This window comes from Passer domesticus, chromosome 10 (genome assembly GCF_036417665.1).
Source record: "Passer domesticus isolate bPasDom1 chromosome 10, bPasDom1.hap1, whole genome shotgun sequence".
Lineage (NCBI taxonomy): Eukaryota > Metazoa > Chordata > Aves > Passeriformes > Passeridae > Passer > Passer domesticus.
This window is the reverse complement of record NC_087483.1, coordinates 1,485,383-1,510,014: the sequence shown is the minus strand read 5'-3', so window position 1 is coordinate 1,510,014 and position 24,632 is coordinate 1,485,383.

Here is a 24,632-nt window from a genome sequence, read left to right as displayed (position 1 = left end):
GTGAGCCAGTCGTTGTTGCCTTTTGTCTGGATCTTATTGATTTGATCTGTGAGCAGCTGGCCGCTCTGGTATACTGAGTCCCTATGTGAGAAGAGGTTGACATGCGTGGCCATGGGCAAGAAATTGTGGCTTGGCTCTGGAACCACCCATGCGAAGGCATGCGGCATAGTGAGGAGCATCCAGCTTCCTGCTGCAGTGGCAACAAAGGACAGCATCCTTTGACTTTAGCTAATTTAGTAGTGGGTGGAGGCTTGGGTGGCCTGAAAGTAAAGAGATAGGGAGATTGCAATGTGAACCTTAAATTCTGGTCCCACTAAACTTTCTCTTCTGTAAGGCAAGGGTTTGAAGTCTTCTTATTAGAAGAATCAAATATCAAGGCTAGAATACAGTTTTTCCAATTGTTAAGCGGTATATCGCAGTTAGTGGTGTCTGAGCTCTCTTGGTGTTGGTCTGTGTGGTCCACACTGCTTAGGAGATCTTCTTCTGTCCTTCTTCTTCTTTTCCAGGCTGCTGCTGTCTCTCTTAGGCTTTTGTTCTGTTTTTCTGATGGTGGCTGTGGTGTTTGCCTGGCCATTGGCAGAAGAGTTTTATGTTTTTTGCTGGGATGCGTCTTGGGCCTGCTGCTGTAGAGACACAAGCATATCCTCCCTCCCAAGTAATGAATGGGAAAGGGCCCATAATTTCTTTGGATTCAGGGTCTTTGATCAGCACAGGTGGCTTTTCTTTTTATTGGGCTGCCAATTAAATATAAAATGCCTGATGACTGGGGGAGTTGTTCAAAAAGTTGAGCACATCAAGGGCCTTGGCCAGGCTCTCAATGGGAGATACTATGTGGACTCCCTGTCTCTGTTGATCAAGGATCCTTTGGATGGAAGAGTGGGCCCTCTGGACGATGGACTGTTCTGTGGCAGAGTGTGGTATGGCTGTGACATGTTTTGTAGCCCACTGGTCAGAAAATGGTTGGAATCAGTGGGAGGTATAAGCAGGACCATGATCAGTTTTAATTTCCTGTGGAACAGGGGAGGTGGAAAAGGCTAAAAAGTAACGTTTTATAGCATCTTTTGATTTTTCACCAGCATGGGCAGGGGCAGAAACCGCAGCGTTGTAGGTGTGGATTGAGACGGGGATGTATTTTAGTCTCCCGAAAGGGGCTTGGTGTGTGATGTGTGATTGCCCGATCTGGAGAGTCTTTAGTCCTCTTGGATTGAGTGCAGCTCTGACAGAAGCAAAGGCACGTTGCTGACAATTTGGGCAGGTGGCTGCCATGAATCTTGCCTGATCTTGGGTAATTTTAAAGATGCTGAGCGGTGCAGGAATGTTTTGATGGTAGAAGTGGTGGCGGATCCTAGCCTGGTCAGAAAGATTCCGTAGGGAGGTTTGGAGAAGCATTGCTGAGGCATCTGCTCTAGCATTGCCTACTATAAATGCAGGAAGGGTGGTATGAGACCTTGTGTGCATGATATAGTGTGGGTGTTGTCTGTGGGACAGAAGAGAAATGAAAGGGGAAAGCAAATGCTCTAGTTGGGGTTAGAAATGTCTTTGAAAATGGAATTTTCGGCCCGCTGCACTAGGTCATAGACATGTGCCGAATCAGTGATCAAAGGAAGAGGTTCTTTGAAAGTGGAGAAGGTTCTAAGGACTGCAGTCAATTCAGCAATTTGGGCAGGGTGAGGATCCCCTGGCTTGGCTTTTGTCTCTTGAGCAATGCGGGCCCAGGGCAGTGCAGAGCAGGGTGGGAAGCAGAGCCCGGAGCCTTTGGAGGCTGCAAGCCTTAAACATCAGCCCCTGCAGCAGCCCAGATGCAGGTGCCACAGTTGCCAAGGCTGTCAAGGCCTTGAGAGCGGGCAGGTGGATTTTGCATCCCTGTGGGCTGATGGCGGCTCTGGAGCCAGGAGTGGCTGTGGCTGCAGCAGGAAGGGTGGCTGAAAGTTTCCTGCCTTGCTTTGGTGGCATGGCTGCAGGGGCCAGTGCAGTGAGAGCCCCCTCTGTGCTGGTGAGAGCTCAGCTCTTGGGGACGCGGCTGTGCCCCAGCCCAGGAGCAGCAGCAGTGGCCAGCGGCAGCAGTGGTGTCAGTGGGACCCCCTGTGCACAGGGAGCCCCAGCCGCGGGGTGGCCGTGGCAGCAGCCCCAGGGAGCTCCAGCCCCGGGATCCCGGAACAAGTGGAAATCCCAACTGTGCAAACGCTGCCTGTGCCTCTTGGGTTTTCTTTGGTTGAGGGGATTTCGAGGTACGTTAGAAGTCTCTTTTTCTCTAACTTAGCTGTCGAAGGAAGAGTTGAGAAGTATGTGCTTCACTCTCTTAAGGTTGATTTTTATATTTTGTCTAAAACATTTTTTTGCTGGCCTGCTGAGGTTTGTTCAGCAGGTCAGCTTAAGGTACTCTTTTTGCCTCTTGGGTTGGTGTTATCTTTTATATTAAAACCTGACTATACTATGTTTACAAGAATGTTTTAATACCTATTACTTAAGTTAGATAGTGACTTTCTACTTGAAACCAATATGTGAATGGTAATATCGTCTTTCATATGGATGCTAGCGAGAAGAAAGAGGAAGGACTGGGTACACCCAAATTTTTCTATCTATGTAGATAATACCAAACTCTTTCGTACAAGGTTCAAAACCTCTGTGTACAGTGCTCTAAATGTTTTGCGTTCACTTTGTGATTACTATTACTAGACTATCTAAATTGTTGTGACTTTTAATTCTTGACATAAAGGTGGTAACATGCTTTATGGGTTAAATTCAAAGGCCCAGGGGTCTTTGGCTACATGCCAGGGTCTCTGAACCCCCTGCCAGGGATTTAAAGCCCCCTGGCTGGGGCTGGAATCATTTAGGATGGTCAGGGGGAGGTCCGGGGTTCTGACAGTGCCCAAAGGAATGAGAAAGAGAAGTGAAGTTTTATAAAGAATCATTATTTATTTGCTGAACATCGGCAAACACGAGGATTTACAGAACACATTTCATTACAACAATCCTCATAACAACAACAACAACAATCTACTGCACATATTTCCATGGGATCCTATGGAGTAACAATCTTCAAAACATATTTACAAAGAACTACTAACCTAAGAACATATTTACAAAAATATCCTAACTTTTCAAACATATATACACCGCCGTAATATCTACAGCCATCATCTGCATCAGTCCTGGAAGGAAGAAAGAAGCAAAGCTGGAGTCAGCTGCCAGCACTGGGCCCTGCTGGGCCCCAGGAGCTGGGACAGGGCTGGCAGGGCTGGTGTGGCCCCAGGCAAGTGCAGGGCAGGCCAGGGCTGGTGCTTGTGGCAGCACAATCCAGGCCCCCTGCGGGCAGCGTGTCCCTGAGCGGGGCCATCCAGCCCAGCCCCAGCCTGGCGCCAGGGCAGCCACTGTGTCTGTGGGCAGGGCATGGGGAGCATCTGCCTGTCTTACTTGTGGGGCTCCATCTTCATCCGAGGACCATGGGCTCCTCCTCATCCTTCTCATCCACTTCCATCGCCTCGATGTCATCCTCCTCATCAACTTCCATCTCCTCAACCTGGTCTTCCACGTCCACCTCCATCATCTCTTCCTCATTCAGCACCATGTCCACTTCCATCGCCACCACAGTGTCTCTGTTAGTCTGCAAGAGACAGCACAATGTCACAGTGGGGTTCCTGTCCCACACCATCCATTCCCACATGGCTGCAGCCTGCTCAAGCAGGCTGCCCCCTCCCTGGAATGGCACAGTACCTCCACTGGCGCAGCAGTGCTCATCCTGCTGGGGTTGGTGCTCCAGAGCAGGCAGCAGGAAAAGGCCAGGCAGCAGCAGCAACAGCTGAGTGCTGACGGGCAGAGCGCAGAGCGAGCGCCAACTGAGCGCTGGCAGCAGGCAGAGTGTCTGCTGTGGTGGTTTCCAGGTGCTGGACGTTCCACCTGGAACGCTGTGGGAGCTGTGATGTCACAGAAGTTTCAGGGCCGCTCCACACTGGGAGATGGGCATGGTGGAATGATGAAATCCTTGAATGGTTTGGCCTGGAAGGGACCCTAAGGATCATCTGGTTCCAAGCTGAGCAGCCTCGCAGCACAGCAGGTTGCTGCGGCCCCTGTCCAAGCTGGCCTTGGATGTTCCCTGGCATGGGGTATGCACAGGCTCTCTGCGCTGGTCCCTGTGTCAGGGACAAGCACCCTGACAGGAAAGAACTTCTTGCCATCATGGAATGGATTCCAGCTCTTGCAGTTTCATCCCATTCCCCCTTGTTCTGTCACTTCAGTTGCTGACAAAGAGTCCTCTCCCACTTCCCGGTGGGTCAGGCTGTTCCTGCAGTGTCACACATGTGGCTGAAGCTGCAGCCAGGAGAGAGAGAAGCCAAGCTGGCAGAGAGAGGAAATGGGGAAAGTGACATGAGAGATGAGAGGAGAAGGAAAAAGTAGAGACATGCAAGGCATTGGGTTGGGTGATTTGTGGCATTCATGCCTTTTATTAGAGGCCAGGTTCTCTGGTGCACTCAATGACTGTGTGATTGCGGCGTGTCCACAGTGAGCCCGTGTGAGCGAGCTGCACTCCCAGAGGCCGGAGCACACTTGCTTCAAGTGCTGACGAATGAGGCCAGAGATGGGTCTTTGTGTGGAACTCCAAACGCTGTGCATTGCCATGAAGAGGGTCCAGGGCCAGAGAGAAAATGAGGCTGGGGTCTGAGGGTTTCATTCGGGGGGGAGAAGGGGTGAAGCCAGGACCAGCAGGGGAGAAGAGAGAGGAGAACATTCTCTGGAGAGTAGATATAAGGAAAAAATGGCAGTTGAAGTGGGTGATAGCAACAAAACCTGCAGATTGCAAGAGGCTGCAAGTGGCCATGGGTGAGAGCCTTGCATTCAGAGGGGTTTCTCTGTTTCACCTTGGTCCCCTTTGCCCTAAGGTATCACAGTTGCAATGAGAGGCCCCTGGGCCTCCACAAGTGCCCCCTTTTTGTTTTCAAGAATGAAGGCTTCTGCCATGGACTTTTGCAAGCGTTGAGCAAAACTGGATAGAATAACCAAGACAATGAATACAAGAAACAAAGCCCACAAAACAGTCTTGACTAAATCACAGAATCACAGAATCATGAGTTTGGAAGAGACCCCTAAGATCATCAAGTCCAACCTATGCCCTAACATCTCAACTAGACTATAGCACCAAGTGGCATGTCCAGTCTTTTTTTAAACACATCCAGTGATGGTGATTCCACCACCTCCCTGGGAAGACAGTTCCAGTGCTTTATTATTCTTTCAGTGAAAATTTTTTTCCTAATATCTAACCTATACCTTCCCTGACGTAGCTTGAGACTGTGTCCCCTTGTTCTGTCAGTTGCTGCCCGGTGGAAGAGACCGACCCCCACCTGTCTACAACCTCCCTTCAGGAAGTTGTAGAGAGCAATAAGGTCACCTCTAAGCCTCCTCTTCTCCAGGCTAAACAACCCCAGCTCCCTCAAATGTTCCTCGTAGGGCTTGTTTTCCAAGCCCCTCACCAGCCTCGTTGCTCTCCTCTGGACACGCTCAAGTATCTCAATATCCTTCCTAAATTGAGGGGCCCAGAACTGGACACAGTACTCAAGATGTGGCCTCACCAGTGCCGAGTACAGGGGGAGAATGACCTCCCTGCTCCTGCTGCTCACACAAGTCCTAATGCAGGCCAGGATGCCGTTGGCCTTCTTGGCCACCAAGGCACATTGCTGGCTCATATCCAATCGGCTGTCAACCAGCACCCCCAGGTCCCTTTCTGCCTGAACACTATCCAGCCACACTGTCCCCAGCCTGTAACGCTGTAGGGGATTTTTGTGGCCAAAATGCAGAACACGGCACTTAGACTTATTAGACTTCATATTGTTGGACGTAAAGATGAAAGCCAGCCTTTCATGCCCCAGTCTTTCAACAGTCCAGTGAGCCAGTCGTTGTTGCCTTTTGTCTGGATCTTATTGATTTGATCTGTGAGCAGCTGGCCGCTCTGGTATACTGAGTCCCTATGTGAGAAGAGGTTGACATGCGTGGCCATGGGCAAGAAATTGTGGCTTGGCTGTGGAACCACCCATGCGAAGGCATGCGGCATAGTGAGGAGCATCCAGCTTCCTGCTGCAGTGGCAACAAAGGACAGCATCCTTTGACTTTAGCTAATTTAGTAGTGGGTGGAGGCTTGGGTGGCCTGAAAGTAAAGAGATAGGGAGATTGCAATGTGAACCTTAAATTCTGGTCCCACTAAACTTTCTCTTCTGTAAGGCAAGGGTTTGAAGTCTTCTTATTAGAAGAATCAAATATCAAGGCTAGAATACAGTTTTTCCAATTGTTAAGCGGTATATCGCAGTTAGTGGTGTCTGAGCTCTCTTGGTGTTGGTGTGTGTGGTCCACACTGCTTAGGAGATCTTCTTCTGTCCTTCTTCTTCTTTTGCAGGCTGCTGCTGTCTCTCTTAGGCTTTTGTTCTGTTTTTCTGATGGTGGCTGTGGTGTTTGCCTGGCCATTGGCAGAAGAGTTTTATGTTTTTTGCTGGGATGCGTCTTGGGCCTGCTGCTGTAGAGACACAAGCATATCCTCCCTCCCAAGTAATGAATGGGAAAGGGCCCATAATTTCTTTGGATTCAGGGTCTTTGATCAGCACAGGTGGCTTTTCTTTTTATTGGGCTGCCAATTAAATATAAAATGCCTGATGACTGGGGGAGTTGTTCAAAAAGTTGAGCACATCAAGGGCCTTGGCCAGGCTCTCAATGGGAGATACTATGTGGACTCCCTGTCTCTGTTGATCAAGGATCCTTTGGATGGAAGAGTGGGCCCTCTGGACGATGGACTGTTCTGTGGCAGAGTGTGGTATGGCTGTGACATGTTTTGTAGCCCACTGGTCAGAAAATGGTTGGAATCAGTGGGAGGTATAAGCAGGACCATGATCAGTTTTAATTTCCTGTGGAACAGGGGAGGTGGAAAAGGCTAAAAAGGAACGTTTTATAGCATCTTTTGATTTTTCACCAGCATGGGCAGGGGCAGAAAGCGCAGCGTTGTCGGTGTGGATTGAGACGGGGATGTATTTTAGTCTCCCGAAAGGGGCTTGGTGTGTGATGTGTGATTGCCCGATCTGGAGAGTCTTTAGTCCTCTTGGATTGAGTGCAGCTCTGACAGAAGCAAAGGCACGTTGCTGACAATTTGGGCAGGTGGCTGCCATGAATCTTGCCTGATCTTGGGTAATTTTAAAGATGCTGAGCGGTGCAGGAATGTTTTGATGGTAGAAGTGGTGGCGGATCCTAGCCTGGTCAGAAAGATTCCGTAGGGAGGTTTGGAGAAGCATTGCTGAGGCATCTGCTCTAGCATTGCCTACTATAAATGCAGGAAGGGTGGTATGAGACCTTGTGTGCATGATATAGTGTGGGTGTTGTCTGTGGGACAGAAGAGAAATGAAAGGGGAAAGCAAATGCTCTAGTTGGGGTTAGAAATGTCTTTGAAAATGGAATTTTCGGCCCGCTGCACTAGGTCATAGACATGTGCCGAATCAGTGATCAAAGGAAGAGGTTCTTTGAAAGTGGAGAAGGTTCTAAGGACTGCAGTCAATTCAGCAATTTGGGCAGGGTGAGGATCCCCTGGCTTGGCTTTTGTCTCTTGAGCAATGCGGGCCCAGGGCAGTGCAGAGCAGGGTGGGAAGCAGAGCCCGGAGCCTTTGGAGGCTGCAAGCCTTAAACATCAGCCCCTGCAGCAGCCCAGATGCAGGTGCCACAGTTGCCAAGGCTGTCAAGGCCTTGAGAGCGGGCAGGTGGATTTTGCATCCCTGTGGGCTGATGGCGGCTCTGGAGCCAGGAGTGGCTGTGGCTGCAGCAGGAAGGGTGGCTGAAAGTTTCCTGCCTTGCTTTGGTGGCATGGCTGCAGGGGCCAGTGCAGTGAGAGCCCCCTCTGTGCTGGTGAGAGCTCAGCTCTTGGGGACGCGGCTGTGCCCCAGCCCAGGAGCAGCAGCAGTGGCCAGCGGCAGCAGTGGTGTCAGTGGGACCCCCTGTGCACAGGGAGCCCCAGCCGCGGGGTGGCCGTGGCAGCAGCCCCAGGGAGCTCCAGCCCCGGGATCCCGGAACAAGTGGAAATCCCAACTGTGCAAACGCTGCCTGTGCCTCTTGGGTTTTCTTTGGTTGAGGGGATTTCGAGGTACGTTAGAAGTCTCTTTTTCTCTAACTTAGCTGTCGAAGGAAGAGTTGAGAAGTATGTGCTTCACTCTCTTAAGGTTGATTTTTATATTTTGTCTAAAACATTTTTTTGCTGGCCTGCTGAGGTTTGTTCAGCAGGTCAGCTTAAGGTACTCTTTTTGCCTCTTGGGTTGGTGTTATCTTTTATATTAAAACCTGCCTATACTATGTTTACAAGAATGTTTTAATACCTATTACTTAAGTTAGATAGTGACTTTCTACTTGAAACCAATATGTGAATGGTAATATCGTCTTTCATATGGATGCTAGCGAGAAGAAAGAGGAAGGACTGGGTACACCCAAATTTTTCTATCTATGTAGATAATACCAAACTCTTTCGTACAAGGTTCAAAACCTCTGTGTACAGTGCTCTAAATGTTTTCCGTTCACTTTGTGATTACTATTACTAGACTATCTAAATTGTTGTGACTTTTAATTCTTGACATAAAGGTGGTAACATGCTTTATGGGTTAAATTCAAAGGCCCAGGGGTCTTTGGCTACATGCCAGGGTCTCTGAACCCCCTGCCAGGGATTTAAAGCCCCCTGGCTGGGGCTGGAATCATTTAGGATGGTCAGGGGGAGGTCCGGGGTTCTGACAGTGCCCAAAGGAATGAGAAAGAGAAGTGAAGTTTTATAAAGAATCATTATTTATTTGCTGAACATCGGCAAACACGAGGATTTACAGAACACATTTCATTACAACAATCCTCATAACAACAACAACAACAATCTACTGCACATATTTCCATGGGATCCTATGGAGTAACAATCTTCAAAACATATTTACAAAGAACTACTAACCTAAGAACATATTTACAAAAATATCCTAACTTTTCAAACATATATACACCGCCGTAATATCTACAGCCATCATCTGCATCAGTCCTGGAAGGAAGAAAGAAGCAAAGCTGGAGTCAGCTGCCAGCACTGGGCCCTGCTGGGCCCCAGGAGCTGGGACAGGGCTGGCAGGGCTGGTGTGGCCCCAGGCAAGTGCAGGGCAGGCCAGGGCTGGTGCTTGTGGCAGCACAATCCAGGCCCCCTGCGGGCAGCGTGTCCCTGAGCGGGGCCATCCAGCCCAGCCCCAGCCTGGCGCCAGGGCAGCCACTGTGTCTGTGGGCAGGGCATGGGGAGCATCTGCCTGTCTTACTTGTGGGGCTCCATCTTCATCCGAGGACCATGGGCTCCTCCTCATCCTTCTCATCCACTTCCATCGCCTCGATGTCATCCTCCTCATCAACTTCCATCTCCTCAACCTGGTCTTCCACGTCCACCTCCATCATCTCTTCCTCATTCAGCACCATGTCCACTTCCATCGCCACCACAGTGTCTCTGTTAGTCTGCAAGAGACAGCACAATGTCACAGTGGGGTTCCTGTCCCACACCATCCATTCCCACATGGCTGCAGCCTGCTCAAGCAGGCTGCCCCCTCCCTGGAATGGCACAGTACCTCCACTGGCGCAGCAGTGCTCATCCTGCTGGGGTTGGTGCTCCAGAGCAGGCAGCAGGAAAAGGCCAGGCAGCAGCAGCAACAGCTGAGTGCTGACGGGCAGAGCGCAGAGCGAGCGCCAACTGAGCGCTGGCAGCAGGCAGAGTGTCTGCTGTGGTGGTTTCCAGGTGCTGGACGTTCCACCTGGAACGCTGTGGGAGCTGTGATGTCACAGAAGTTTCAGGGCCGCTCCACACTGGGAGATGGGCATGGTGGAATGATGAAATCCTTGAATGGTTTGGCCTGGAAGGGACCCTAAGGATCATCTGGTTCCAAGCTGAGCAGCCTCGCAGCACAGCAGGTTGCTGCGGCCCCTGTCCAAGCTGGCCTTGGATGTTCCCTGGCATGGGGTATGCACAGGCTCTCTGCGCTGGTCCCTGTGTCAGGGACAAGCACCCTGACAGGAAAGAACTTCTTGCCATCATGGAATGGATTCCAGCTCTTGCAGTTTCATCCCATTCCCCCTTGTTCTGTCACTTCAGTTGCTGACAAAGAGTCCTCTCCCACTTCCCGGTGGGTCAGGCTGTTCCTGCAGTGTCACACATGTGGCTGAAGCTGCAGCCAGGAGAGAGAGAAGCCAAGCTGGCAGAGAGAGGAAATGGGGAAAGTGACATGAGAGATGAGAGGAGAAGGAAAAAGTAGAGACATGCAAGGCATTGGGTTGGGTGATTTGTGGCATTCATGCCTTTTATTAGAGGCCAGGTTCTCTGGTGCACTCAATGACTGTGTGATTGCGGCGTGTCCACAGTGAGCCCGTGTGAGCGAGCTGCACTCCCAGAGGCCGGAGCACACTTGCTTCAAGTGCTGATGAATGAGGCCAGAGATGGGTCTTTGTGTGGAACTCCAAACGCTGTGCATTGCCATGAAGAGGGTCCAGGGCCAGAGAGAAAATGAGGCTGGGGTCTGAGGGTTTCATTCGGGGGGGAGAAGGGGTGAAGCCAGGACCAGCAGGGGAGAAGAGAGAGGAGAACATTCTCTGGAGAGTAGATATAAGGAAAAAATGGCAGTTGAAGTGGGTGATAGCAACAAAACCTGCAGATTGCAAGAGGCTGCAAGTGGCCATGGGTGAGAGCCTTGCATTCAGAGGGGTTTCTCTGTTTCACCTTGGTCCCCTTTGCCCTAAGGTATCACAGTTGCAATGAGAGGCCCCTGGGCCTCCACAAGTGCCCCCTTTTTGTTTTCAAGAATGAAGGCTTCTGCCATGGACTTTTGCAAGCGTTGAGCAAAACTGGATAGAATAACCAAGACAATGAATACAAGAAACAAAGCCCACAAAACAGTCTTGACTAAATCACAGAATCACAGAATCATGAGTTTGGAAGAGACCCCTAAGATCATCAAGTCCAACCTATGCCCTAACATCTCAACTAGACTATAGCACCAAGTGGCATGTCCAGTCTTTTTTTAAACACATCCAGTGATGGTGATTCCACCACCTCCCTGGGAAGACAGTTCCAGTGCTTTATTATTCTTTCAGTGAAAATTTTTTTCCTAATATCTAACCTATACCTTCCCTGACGTAGCTTGAGACTGTGTCCCCTTGTTCTGTCAGTTGCTGCCCGGTGGAAGAGACCGACCCCCACCTGTCTACAACCTCCCTTCAGAAAGTTGTAGAGAGCAATAAGGTCACCTCTAAGCCTCCTCTTCTCCAGGCTAAACAACCCCAGCTCCCTCAAATGTTCCTCGTAGGGCTTGTTTTCCAAGCCCCTCACCAGCCTCGTTGCTCTCCTCTGGACACGCTCAAGTATCTCAATATCCTTCCTAAATTGAGGGGCCCAGAACTGGACACAGTACTCAAGATGTGGCCTCACCAGTGCCGAGTACAGGGGGAGAATGACCTCCCTGCTCCTGCTGCTCACACAAGTCCTAATGCAGGCCAGGATGCCGTTGGCCTTCTTGGCCACCAAGGCACATTGCTGGCTCATATCCAATCGGCTGTCAACCAGCACCCCCAGGTCCCTTTCTGCCTGAACACTATCCAGCCACACTGTCCCCAGCCTGTAACGCTGTAGGGGATTTTTGTGGCCAAAATGCAGAACACGGCACTTAGACTTATTAGACTTCATATTGTTGGACGTAAAGATGAAAGCCAGCCTTTCATGCCCCAGTCTTTCAACAGTCCAGTGAGCCAGTCGTTGTTGCCTTTTGTCTGGATCTTATTGATTTGATCTGTGAGCAGCTGGCCGCTCTGGTATACTGAGTCCCTATGTGAGAAGAGGTTGACATGCGTGGCCATGGGCAAGAAATTGTGGCTTGGCTGTGGAACCACCCATGCGAAGGCATGCGGCATAGTGAGGAGCATCCAGCTTCCTGCTGCAGTGGCAACAAAGGACAGCATCCTTTGACTTTAGCTAATTTAGTAGTGGGTGGAGGCTTGGGTGGCCTGAAAGTAAAGAGATAGGGAGATTGCAATGTGAACCTTAAATTCTGGTCCCACTAAACTTTCTCTTCTGTAAGGCAAGGGTTTGAAGTCTTCTTATTAGAAGAATCAAATATCAAGGCTAGAATACAGTTTTTCCAATTGTTAAGCGGTATATCGCAGTTAGTGGTGTCTGAGCTCTCTTGGTGTTGGTGTGTGTGGTCCACACTGCTTAGGAGATCTTCTTCTGTCCTTCTTCTTCTTTTGCAGGCTGCTGCTGTCTCTCTTAGGCTTTTGTTCTGTTTTTCTGATGGTGGCTGTGGTGTTTGCCTGGCCATTGGCAGAAGAGTTTTATGTTTTTTGCTGGGATGCGTCTTGGGCCTGCTGCTGTAGAGACACAAGCATATCCTCCCTCCCAAGTAATGAATGGGAAAGGGCCCATAATTTCTTTGGATTCAGGGTCTTTGATCAGCACAGGTGGCTTTTCTTTTTATTGGGCTGCCAATTAAATATAAAATGCCTGATGACTGGGGGAGTTGTTCAAAAAGTTGAGCACATCAAGGGCCTTGGCCAGGCTCTCAATGGGAGATACTATGTGGACTCCCTGTCTCTGTTGATCAAGGATCCTTTGGATGGAAGAGTGGGCCCTCTGGACGATGGACTGTTCTGTGGCAGAGTGTGGTATGGCTGTGACATGTTTTGTAGCCCACTGGTCAGAAAATGGTTGGAATCAGTGGGAGGTATAAGCAGGACCATGATCAGTTTTAATTTCCTGTGGAACAGGGGAGGTGGAAAAGGCTAAAAAGGAACGTTTTATAGCATCTTTTGATTTTTCACCAGCATGGGCAGGGGCAGAAAGCGCAGCGTTGTCGGTGTGGATTGAGACGGGGATGTATTTTAGTCTCCCGAAAGGGGCTTGGTGTGTGATGTGTGATTGCCCGATCTGGAGAGTCTTTAGTCCTCTTGGATTGAGTGCAGCTCTGACAGAAGCAAAGGCACGTTGCTGACAATTTGGGCAGGTGGCTGCCATGAATCTTGCCTGATCTTGGGTAATTTTAAAGATGCTGAGCGGTGCAGGAATGTTTTGATGGTAGAAGTGGTGGCGGATCCTAGCCTGGTCAGAAAGATTCCGTAGGGAGGTTTGGAGAAGCATTGCTGAGGCATCTGCTCTAGCATTGCCTACTATAAATGCAGGAAGGGTGGTATGAGACCTTGTGTGCATGATATAGCGTGGGTGTTGTCTGTGGGACAGAAGAGAAATGAAAGGGGAAAGCAAATGCTCTAGTTGGGGTTAGAAATGTCTTTGAAAATGGAATTTTCGGCCCGCTGCACTAGGTCATAGACATGTGCCGAATCAGTGATCAAAGGAAGAGGTTCTTTGAAAGTGGAGAAGGTTCTAAGGACTGCAGTCAATTCAGCAATTTGGGCAGGGTGAGGATCCCCTGGCTTGGCTTTTGTCTCTTGAGCAATGCGGGCCCAGGGCAGTGCAGAGCAGGGTGGGAAGCAGAGCCCGGAGCCTTTGGAGGCTGCAAGCCTTAAACATCAGCCCCTGCAGCAGCCCAGATGCAGGTGCCACAGTTGCCAAGGCTGTCAAGGCCTTGAGAGCGGGCAGGTGGATTTTGCATCCCTGTGGGCTGATGGCGGCTCTGGAGCCAGGAGTGGCTGTGGCTGCAGCAGGAAGGGTGGCTGAAAGTTTCCTGCCTTGCTTTGGTGGCATGGCTGCAGGGGCCAGTGCAGTGAGAGCCCCCTCTGTGCTGGTGAGAGCTCAGCTCTTGGGGACGCGGCTGTGCCCCAGCCCAGGAGCAGCAGCAGTGGCCAGCGGCAGCAGTGGTGTCAGTGGGACCCCCTGTGCACAGGGAGCCCCAGCCGCGGGGTGGCCGTGGCAGCAGCCCCAGGGAGCTCCAGCCCCGGGATCCCGGAACAAGTGGAAATCCCAACTGTGCAAACGCTGCCTGTGCCTCTTGGGTTTTCTTTGGTTGAGGGGATTTCGAGGTACGTTAGAAGTCTCTTTTTCTCTAACTTAGCTGTCGAAGGAAGAGTTGAGAAGTATGTGCTTCACTCTCTTAAGGTTGATTTTTATATTTTGTCTAAAACATTTTTTTGCTGGCCTGCTGAGGTTTGTTCAGCAGGTCAGCTTAAGGTACTCTTTTTGCCTCTTGGGTTGGTGTTATCTTTTATATTAAAACCTGACTATACTATGTTTACAAGAATGTTTTAATACCTATTACTTAAGTTAGATAGTGACTTTCTACTTGAAACCAATATGTGAATGGTAATATCGTCTTTCATATGGATGCTAGCGAGAAGAAAGAGGAAGGACTGGGTACACCCAAATTTTTCTATCTATGTAGATAATACCAAACTCTTTCGTACAAGGTTCAAAACCTCTGTGTACAGTGCTCTAAATGTTTTGCGTTCACTTTGTGATTACTATTACTAGACTATCTAAATTGTTGTGACTTTTAATTCTTGACATAAAGGTGGTAACATGCTTTATGGGTTAAATTCAAAGGCCCAGGGGTCTTTGGCTACATGCCAGGGTCTCTGAACCCCCTGCCAGGGATTTAAAGCCCCCTGGCTGGGGCTGGAATCATTTAGGATGGTCAGGGGGAGGTCCGGGGTTCTGACAGTGCCCAAAGGAATGAGAAAGAGAAGTGAAGTTTTATAAAGAATCATTATTTATTTGCTGAACATCGGCAAACACGAGGATTTACAGAACACATTTCATTACAACAATCCTCATAACAACAACAACAACAATCTACTGCACATATTTCCATGGGATCCTATGGAGTAACAATCTTCAAAACATATTTACAAAGAACTACTAACCTAAGAACATATTTACAAAAATATCCTAACTTTTCAAACATATATACACCGCCGTAATATCTACAGCCATCATCTGCATCAGTCCTGGAAGGAAGAAAGAAGCAAAGCTGGAGTCAGCTGCCAGCACTGGGCCCTGCTGGGCCCCAGGAGCTGGGACAGGGCTGGCAGGGCTGGTGTGGCCCCAGGCAAGTGCAGGGCAGGCCAGGGCTGGTGCTTGTGGCAGCACAATCCAGGCCCCCTGCGGGCAGCGTGTCCCTGAGCGGGGCCATCCAGCCCAGCCCCAGCCTGGCGCCAGGGCAGCCACTGTGTCTGTGGGCAGGGCATGGGGAGCATCTGCCTGTCTTACTTGTGGGGCTCCATCTTCATCCGAGGACCATGGGCTCCTCCTCATCCTTCTCATCCACTTCCATCGCCTCGATGTCATCCTCCTCATCAACTTCCATCTCCTCAACCTGGTCTTCCACGTCCACCTCCATCATCTCTTCCTCATTCAGCACCATGTCCACTTCCATCGCCACCACAGTGTCTCTGTTAGTCTGCAAGAGACAGCACAATGTCACAGTGGGGTTCCTGTCCCACACCATCCATTCCCACATGGCTGCAGCCTGCTCAAGCAGGCTGCCCCCTCCCTGGAATGGCACAGTACCTCCACTGGCGCAGCAGTGCTCATCCTGCTGGGGTTGGTGCTCCAGAGCAGGCAGCAGGAAAAGCCCAGGCAGCAGCAGCAACAGCTGAGTGCTGACGGGCAGAGCGCAGAGCGAGCGCCAACTGAGCGCTGGCAGCAGGCAGAGTGTCTGCTGTGGTGGTTTCCAGGTGCTGGACGTTCCACCTGGAACGCTGTGGGAGCTGTGATGTCACAGAAGTTTCAGGGCCGCTCCACACTGGGAGATGGGCATGGTGGAATGATGAAATCCTTGAATGGTTTGGCCTGGAAGGGACCCTAAGGATCATCTGGTTCCAAGCTGAGCAGCCTCGCAGCACAGCAGGTTGCTGCGGCCCCTGTCCAAGCTGGCCTTGGATGTTCCCTGGCATGGGGTATGCACAGGCTCTCTGCGCTGGTCCCTGTGTCAGGGACAAGCACCCTGACAGGAAAGAACTTCTTGCCATCATGGAATGGATTCCAGCTCTTGCAGTTTCATCCCATTCCCCCTTGTTCTGTCACTTCAGTTGCTGACAAAGAGTCCTCTCCCACTTCCCGGTGGGTCAGGCTGTTCCTGCAGTGTCACACATGTGGCTGAAGCTGCAGCCAGGAGAGAGAGAAGCCAAGCTGGCAGAGAGAGGAAATGGGGAAAGTGACATGAGAGATGAGAGGAGAAGGAAAAAGTAGAGACATGCAAGGCATTGGGTTGGGTGATTTGTGGCATTCATGCCTTTTATTAGAGGCCAGGTTCTCTGGTGCACTCAATGACTGTGTGATTGCGGCGTGTCCACAGTGAGCCCGTGTGAGCGAGCTGCACTCCCAGAGGCCGGAGCACACTTGCTTCAAGTGCTGACGAATGAGGCCAGAGATGGGTCTTTGTGTGGAACTCCAAACGCTGTGCATTGCCATGAAGAGGGTCCAGGGCCAGAGAGAAAATGAGGCTGGGGTCTGAGGGTTTCATTCGGGGGGGAGAAGGGGTGAAGCCAGGACCAGCAGGGGAGAAGAGAGAGGAGAACATTCTCTGGAGAGTAGATATAAGGAAAAAATGGCAGTTGAAGTGGGTGATAGCAACAAAACCTGCAGATTGCAAGAGGCTGCAAGTGGCCATGGGTGAGAGCCTTGCATTCAGAGGGGTTTCTCTGTTTCACCTTGGTCCCCTTTGCCCTAAGGTATCACAGTTGCAATGAGAGGCCCCTGGGCCTCCACAAGTGCCCCCTTTTTGTTTTCAAGAATGAAGGCTTCTGCCATGGACTTTTGCAAGCGTTGAGCAAAACTGGATAGAATAACCAAGACAATGAATACAAGAAACAAAGCCCACAAAACAGTCTTGACTAAATCACAGAATCACAGAATCATGAGTTTGGAAGAGACCCCTAAGATCATCAAGTCCAACCTATGCCCTAACATCTCAACTAGACTATAGCACCAAGTGGCATGTCCAGTCTTTTTTTAAACACATCCAGTGATGGTGATTCCACCACCTCCCTGGGAAGACAGTTCCAGTGCTTTATTATTCTTTCAGTGAAAATTTTTTTCCTAATATCTAACCTATACCTTCCCTGACGTAGCTTGAGACTGTGTCCCCTTGTTCTGTCAGTTGCTGCCCGGTGGAAGAGACCGACCCCCACCTGTCTACAACCTCCCTTCAGGAAGTTGTAGAGAGCAATAAGGTCACCTCTAAGCCTCCTCTTCTCCAGGCTAAACAACCCCAGCTCCCTCAAATGTTCCTCGTAGGGCTTGTTTTCCAAGCCCCTCACCAGCCTCGTTGCTCTCCTCTGGACACGCTCAAGTATCTCAATATCCTTCCTAAATTGAGGGGCCCAGAACTGGACACAGTACTCAAGATGTGGCCTCACCAGTGCCGAGTACAGGGGGAGAATGACCTCCCTGCTCCTGCTGCTCACACAAGTCCTAATGCAGGCCAGGATGCCGTTGGCCTTCTTGGCCACCAAGGCACATTGCTGGCTCATATCCAATCGGCTGTCAACCAGCACCCCCAGGTCCCTTTCTGCCTGAACACTATCCAGCCACACTGTCCCCAGCCTGTAACGCTGTAGGGGATTTTTGTGGCCAAAATGCAGAACACGGCACTTAGACTTATTAGACTTCATATTGTTGGACGTAAAGATGAAAGCCAGCCTTTCATGCCCCAGTCTTTCAACAGTCCAGTGAGCCAGTCGTTGTTGCCTTTTGTCTGGATCTTATTGATTTGATCTGTGAGCAGCTGGCCGCTCTGGTATACTGAGTCCCTATGTGAGAAGAGGTTGACATGCGTGGCCATGGGCAAGAAATTGTGGCTTGGCTGTGGAACCACCCATGCGAAGGCATGCGGCATAGTGAGGAGCATCCAGCTTCCTGCTGCAGTGGCAACAAAGGACAGCATCCTTTGACTTTAGCTAATTTAGTAGTGGGTGGAGGCTTGGGTGGCCTGAAAGTAAAGAGATAGGGAGATTGCAATGTGAACCTTAAATTCTGGTCCCACTAAACTTTCTCTTCTGTAAGGCAAGGGTTTGAAGTCTTCTTATTAGAAGAATCAAATATCAAGGCTAGAATACAGTTTTTCCAATTGTTAAGCGGTATATCGCAGTTAGTGGTGTCTGAGCTCTCTTGGTGTTGGTGTGTGTGGTCCACACTGCTTAGGAGATCTTCTTCTGTCCTTCTTCTTCTTTTGCAGGCTGCTGCTGTCTCTCTTAGGCTTTTGTTCTGTTTTTCTGATGGTGGCTGTGGTGTTTGCCTGGCCATTGGCAGAAGAGTTTTATGTTTTTTGCTGGGATGCGTCTTGGGCCTGCTGCTGTAGAGACACAAGCATATCCTCCCTCCCAAGTAATGAATGGGAAAGGGCCCATAATTTCTTTGGATTCAGGGTCTTTGATCAGCACAGGTGGCTTTTCTTTTTATTGGGCTGCCAATTAAATATAAAATGCCTGATGACTGGGGGAGTTGTTCAAAAAGTTGAGCACATCAAGGGCCTTGGCCAGGCTCTCAATGGGAGATACTATGTGGACTCCCTGTCTCTGTTGATCAAGGATCCTTTGGATGGAAGAGTGGGCCCTCTGGACGATGGACTGTCCTGTGGCAGAGTGTGGTATGGCTGTGACATGTTTTGTAGCCCACTGGTCAGAAAATGGTTGGAATCAGTGGGAGGTATAAGCAGGACCATGATCAGTTTTAATTTCCTGTGGAACAGGGGAGGTGGAAAAGGCTAAAAAGGAACGTTTTATAGCATCTTTTGATTTTTCACCAGCATGGGCAGGGGCAGAAAGCGCAGCGTTGTCGGTGTGGATTGAGACGGGGATGTATTTTAGTCTCCCGAAAGGGGCTTGGTGTGTGATGTGTGATTGCCCGATCTGGAGAGTCTTTAGTCCTCTTGGATTGAGTGCAGCTCTGACAGAAGCAAAGGCACGTTGCTGACAATTTGGGCAGGTGGCTGCCATGAATCTTGCCTGATCTTGGGTAATTTTAAAGATGCTGAGCGGTGCAGGAATGTTTTGATGGTAGAAGTGGTGGCGGATCCTAGCCTGGTCAGAAAGATTCCGTAGGGAGGTTTGGAGAAGCATTGCTGAGGCATCTGCTCTAGCATTGCCTACTATAAATGCAGGAAGGGTGGTATGAGACCTTGTGTGCATGATATAGCGTGGGTGTTGTCTGTGGGACAGAAGAGAAATGAAAGGGGAAAGCAAATGCTCTAGTTGGGGTTAGAAATGTCTTTGAAAATGGAATTTTCGGCCCGCTGCACTAGGTCATAGACATGTGCCGAATCAGTGATCAAAGGAAGAGGTTCTTTGAAAGTGGAGAAGGTTCTAAGGACTGCAGTCAATTCAGCAATTTGGGCAGGGTGAGGATCCCCTGGCTTGGCTTTTGTCTCTTGAGCAATGCGGGCCCAGGGCAGTGCAGAGCAGGGTGGGAAGCAGAGCCCGGAGCCTTTGGAGGCTGCAAGGCTTAAACATCAGCCCCTGCAGCAGCCCAGATGCAGGTGCCACAGTTGCCAAGGCTGTCAAGGCCTTGAGAGCGGGCAGGTGGATTTTGCATCCCTGTGGGCTGATGGCGGCTCTGGAGCCAGGAGTGGCTGTGGCTGCAGCAGGAAGGGTGGCTGAAAGTTTCCTGCCTTGCTTTGGTGGCATGGCTGCAGGGGCCAGTGCAGTGAGAGCCCCCTCTGTGCTGGTGAGAGCTCAGCTCTTGGGGACGCGGCTGTGCCCCAGCCCAGGAGCAGCAGCAGTGGCCAGCGGCAGCAGTGGTGTCAGTGGGACCCCCTGTGCACAGGGAGCCCCAGCCGCGGGGTGGCCGTGGCAGCAGCCCCAGGGAGCTCCAGCCCCGGGATCCCGGAACAAGTGGAAATCCCAACTGTGCAAACGCTGCCTGTGCCTCTTGGGTTTTCTTTGGTTGAGGGGATTTCGAGGTACGTTAGAAGTCTCTTTTTCTCTAACTTAGCTGTCGAAGGAAGAGTTGAGAAGTATGTGCTTCACTCTCTTAAGGTTGATTTTTATATTTTGTCTAAAACATTTTTTTGCTGGCCTGCTGAGGTTTGTTCAGCAGGTCAGCTTAAGGTACTCTTTTTGCCTCTTGGGTTGGTGTTATCTTTTATATTAAAACCTGCCTATACTATGTTTACAAGAATGTTTTAATACCTATTACTTAAGTTAGATAGTGACTTTCTACTTGAAACCAATATGTGAATGGTAATATCGTCTTTCATATGGATGCTAGCGAGAAGAAAGAGGAAGGACTGGGTACACCCAAATTTTTCTATCTATGTAGATAATACCAAACTCTTTCGTACAAGGTTCAAAACCTCTGTGTACAGTGCTCTAAATGTTTTCCGTTCACTTTGTGATTACTATTACTAGACTATCTAAATTGTTGTGACTTTTAATTCTTGACATAAAGGTGGTAACATGCTTTATGGGTTAAATTCAAAGGCCCAGGGGTCTTTGGCTACATGCCAGGGTCTCTGAACCCCCTGCCAGGGATTTAAAGCCCCCTGGCTGGGGCTGGAATCATTTAGGATGGTCAGGGGGAGGTCCGGGGTTCTGACAGTGCCCAAAGGAATGAGAAAGAGAAGTGAAGTTTTATAAAGAATCATTATTTATTTGCTGAACATCGGCAAGCACGAGGATTTACAGAACACATTTCATTACAACAATCCTCATAACAACAACAACAACAACAATCTACTGCACATATTTCCATGGGATCCTATGGAGTAACAATCTTCAAAACATATTTACAAAGAACTACTAACCTAAGAACATATTTACAAAAATATCCTAACTTTTCAAACATATATACACTGCCGTAATATCTACAGCCATCATCTGCATCAGTCCTGGAAAGAAGAAAGAAGCAAAGCTGGAGACAGCTGCCAGCACTGGGCCCTGCTGGGCCCCAGGAGCTGGGACAGGGCTGGCAGGGCTTGTGTGGCCCCAGGCAAGTGCAGGGCAGGCCAGGGCTGGTGCTTGTGGCAGCACAATCCAGGCCCCCTGCGGGCAGTGTGTCCCTGAGCGGGGCCATCCAGCCCAGCCCCAGCCTGGCGCCAGGGCAGCCACTGTGTCTGTGGGCAGGGCATGGGGAGCATCTGCCTGTCTTACTTGTGGGGCTCCATCTTCATCCGAGGACCATGGGCTCCTCCTCATCCTTCTCATCCACTTCCATCGCCTCGATGTCATCCTCCTCATCAACTTCCATCTCCTCAACCTGGTCTTCCACGTCCACCTCCATCATCTCTTCCTCATTCAGCACCATGTCCACTTCCATCGCCACCACAGTGTCTCTGTTAGTCTGCAAGAGACAGCACAATGTCACAGTGGGGTTCCTGTCCCACACCATCCATTCCCACATGGCTGCAGCCTGCTCAAACAGGCTGCCTCCTCCCTGGAATGGCACAGTACCTCCACTGGCGCAGCAGTGCTCATCCTGCTGGGGTTGGTGCTCCAGAGCAGGCAGCAGGAAAAGGCCAGGCAGCAGCAGCAACAGCTGAGTGCTGACGGGCAGAGCGCAGAGCGAGCGCCAACTGAGCGCTGGCAGCAGGCAGAGTGTCTGCTGTGGTGGTTTCCAGGTGCTGGACGTTCCACCTGGAACGCTGTGGGAGCTGTGATGTCACAGAAGTTTCAGGGCCGCTCCACACTGGGAGATGGGCATGGTGGAATGATGAAATCCTTGAATGGTTTGGCCTGGAAGGGACCCTAAGGATCATCTGGTTCCAAGCTGAGCAGCCTCGCAGCACAGCAGGTTGCTGCGGCCCCTGTCCAAGCTGGCCTTGGATGTTCCCTGGCATGGGGTATGCACAGGCTCTCTGCGCTGGTCCCTGTGTCAGGGACAAGCACCCTGACAGGAAAGAACTTCTTGCCATCATGGAATGGATTCCAGCTCTTGCAGTTTCATCCCATTCCCCCTTGTTCTGTCACTTCAGTTGCTGACAAAGAGTCCTCTCCCACTTCCCGGTGGGTCAGGCTGTTCCTGCAGTGTCACACATGTGGCTGAAGCTGCAGCCAGGAGAGAGAGAAGCCAAGCTGGCAGAGAGAGGAAATGGGGAAAGTGACATGAGAGATGAGAGGAGAAGGAAAAAGTAGAGACATGCAAGGCATTGGGTTGGGTGATTTGTGGCATTCATGCCTTTTATTAGAGGCCAGGTTCTCTGGTGCACTCAATGACTGTGTGATTGCGGCGTGTCCACAGTGAGCCCGTGTGAGCGAGCTGCACTCCCAGAGGCCGGAGCACACTTGCTTCAAGTGCTGATGAATGAGGCCAGAGATGGGTCTTTGTGTGGAACTCCAAACGCTGTGCATTGCCATGAAGAGGGTCCAGGGCCAGAGAGAAAATGAGGCTGGGGTCTGAGGGTTTCATTCGGGGGGGAGAAGGGGTGAAGCCAGGACCAGCAGGGGAGAAGAGAGAGGAGAACATTCTCTGGAGAGTAGATATAAGGAAAAAATGGCAGTTGAAGTGGGTGATAGCAACAAAACCTGCAGATTGCAAGAGGCTGCAAGTGGCCATGGGTGAGAGCCTTGCATTCAGAGGGGTTTCTCTGTTTCACCTTGGTCCCCTTTGCCCTAAGGTATCACAGTTGCAATGAGAGGCCCCTGGGCCTCCACAAGTGCCCCCTTTTTGTTTTCAAGAATGAAGGCTTCTGCCATGGACTTTTGCAAGCGTTGAGCAAAACTGGATAGAATAACCAAGACAATGAATACAAGAAACAAAGCCCACAAAACAGTCTTGACTAAATCACAGAATCACAGAATCATGAGTTTGGAAGAGACCCCTAAGATCATCAAGTCCAACCTATGCCCTAACATCTCAACTAGACTATAGCACCAAGTGGCATGTCCAGTCTTTTTTTAAACACATCCAGTGATGGTGATTCCACCACCTCCCTGGGAAGACAGTTCCAGTGCTTTATTATTCTTTCAGTGAAAATTTTTTTCCTAATATCTAACCTATACCTTCCCTGACGTAGCTTGAGACTGTGTCCCCTTGTTCTGTCAGTTGCTGCCCGGTGGAAGAGACCGACCCCCACCTGTCTACAACCTCCCTTCAGGAAGTTGTAGAGAGCAATAAGGTCACCTCTAAGCCTCCTCTTCTCCAGGCTAAACAACCCCAGCTCCCTCAAATGTTCCTCGTAGGGCTTGTTTTCCAAGCCCCTCACCAGCCTCGTTGCTCTCCTCTGGACACGCTCAAGTATCTCAATATCCTTCCTAAATTGAGGGGCCCAGAACTGGACACAGTACTCAAGATGTGGCCTCACCAGTGCCGAGTACAGGGGGAGAATGACCTCCCTGCTCCTGCTGCTCACACAAGTCCTAATGCAGGCCAGGATGCCGTTGGCCTTCTTGGCCACCAAGGCACATTGCTGGCTCATATCCAATCGGCTGTCAACCAGCACCCCCAGGTCCCTTTCTGCCTGAACACTATCCAGCCACACTGTCCCCAGCCTGTAACGCTGTAGGGGATTTTTGTGGCCAAAATGCAGAACACGGCACTTAGACTTATTAGACTTCATATTGTTGGACGTAAAGATGAAAGCCAGCCTTTCATGCCCCAGTCTTTCAACAGTCCAGTGAGCCAGTCGTTGTTGCCTTTTGTCTGGATCTTATTGATTTGATCTGTGAGCAGCTGGCCGCTCTGGTATACTGAGTCCCTATGTGAGAAGAGGTTGACATGCGTGGCCATGGGCAAGAAATTGTGGCTTGGCTGTGGAACCACCCATGCGAAGGCATGCGGCATAGTGAGGAGCATCCAGCTTCCTGCTGCAGTGGCAAGAAAGGACAGCATCCTTTGACTTCAGCTAATTTCGTAGTGGGAGGAGGCTTGGGTGGCCTGAAAGTATAGAGATAGGGAGATTGCAATGTGAACCTTAAATTCTGGTCCCACTAAACTTTCTCTTCTGTAAGGCAAGGGTTTGAAGTCTTCTTATTAGAAGAATCAAATATCAAGGCTAGAATACAGGTTTTCCAATTGTTAAGCGGTATATCGCAGTTAGTGGTGTCTGAGCTCTCTTGGTGTTGGTCTGTGTGGTCCACACTGCTTAGGAGATCTTCTTCTGTCCTTCTTCTTCTTTTCCAGGCTGCTGCTGTCTCTCTTAGGCTCTTTTGTTCTGTTTTTCTGATGGTGGCTCTGGTGTTTGCCTGGCCATTGGCAGAAGGGTTTTATGTTTTTTGCTGGGATGCGTCTTGGGCCTGCTGCTGTAGAGACACAAGCATATCCTCCCTCCCAAGTAATGAATGGGGAAGGGTCCATAATTTGTTTGGATTCAGGGTCTTTGATCAGCACAGGTGGCTTTTCTTTTTATTGGGCTGCCAATTAAATATAAAATGCCTGATGACTGGGGGAGTTGTTCAAAAAGTTGAGCACATCAAGGGCCTTGGCCTCCAATGGGAGATACTATGTGGACTCCCTGTCTCTGTTGATCAAGGATCCTTTGGATGGAAGAGTGGGCCCTCTGGACGATGGACTGTCCTGTGGCAGAGTGTGGTATGGCTGTGACATGTTTTGTAGCCCACTGGTCAGAAAATGGTTGGAATCAGTGGGAGGTATTAGCAGGACCATGATCAGTTTTAATTTCCTGTGGAACAGGGAAGGTGGAAAAGGCTAAAAAGGAACGTTTTATAGCATCTTTTGATTTTTCACCAGCATGGGCAGGGGCAGAAAGCGCAGCGTTGTCGGTGTGGATTGAGACGGGGAT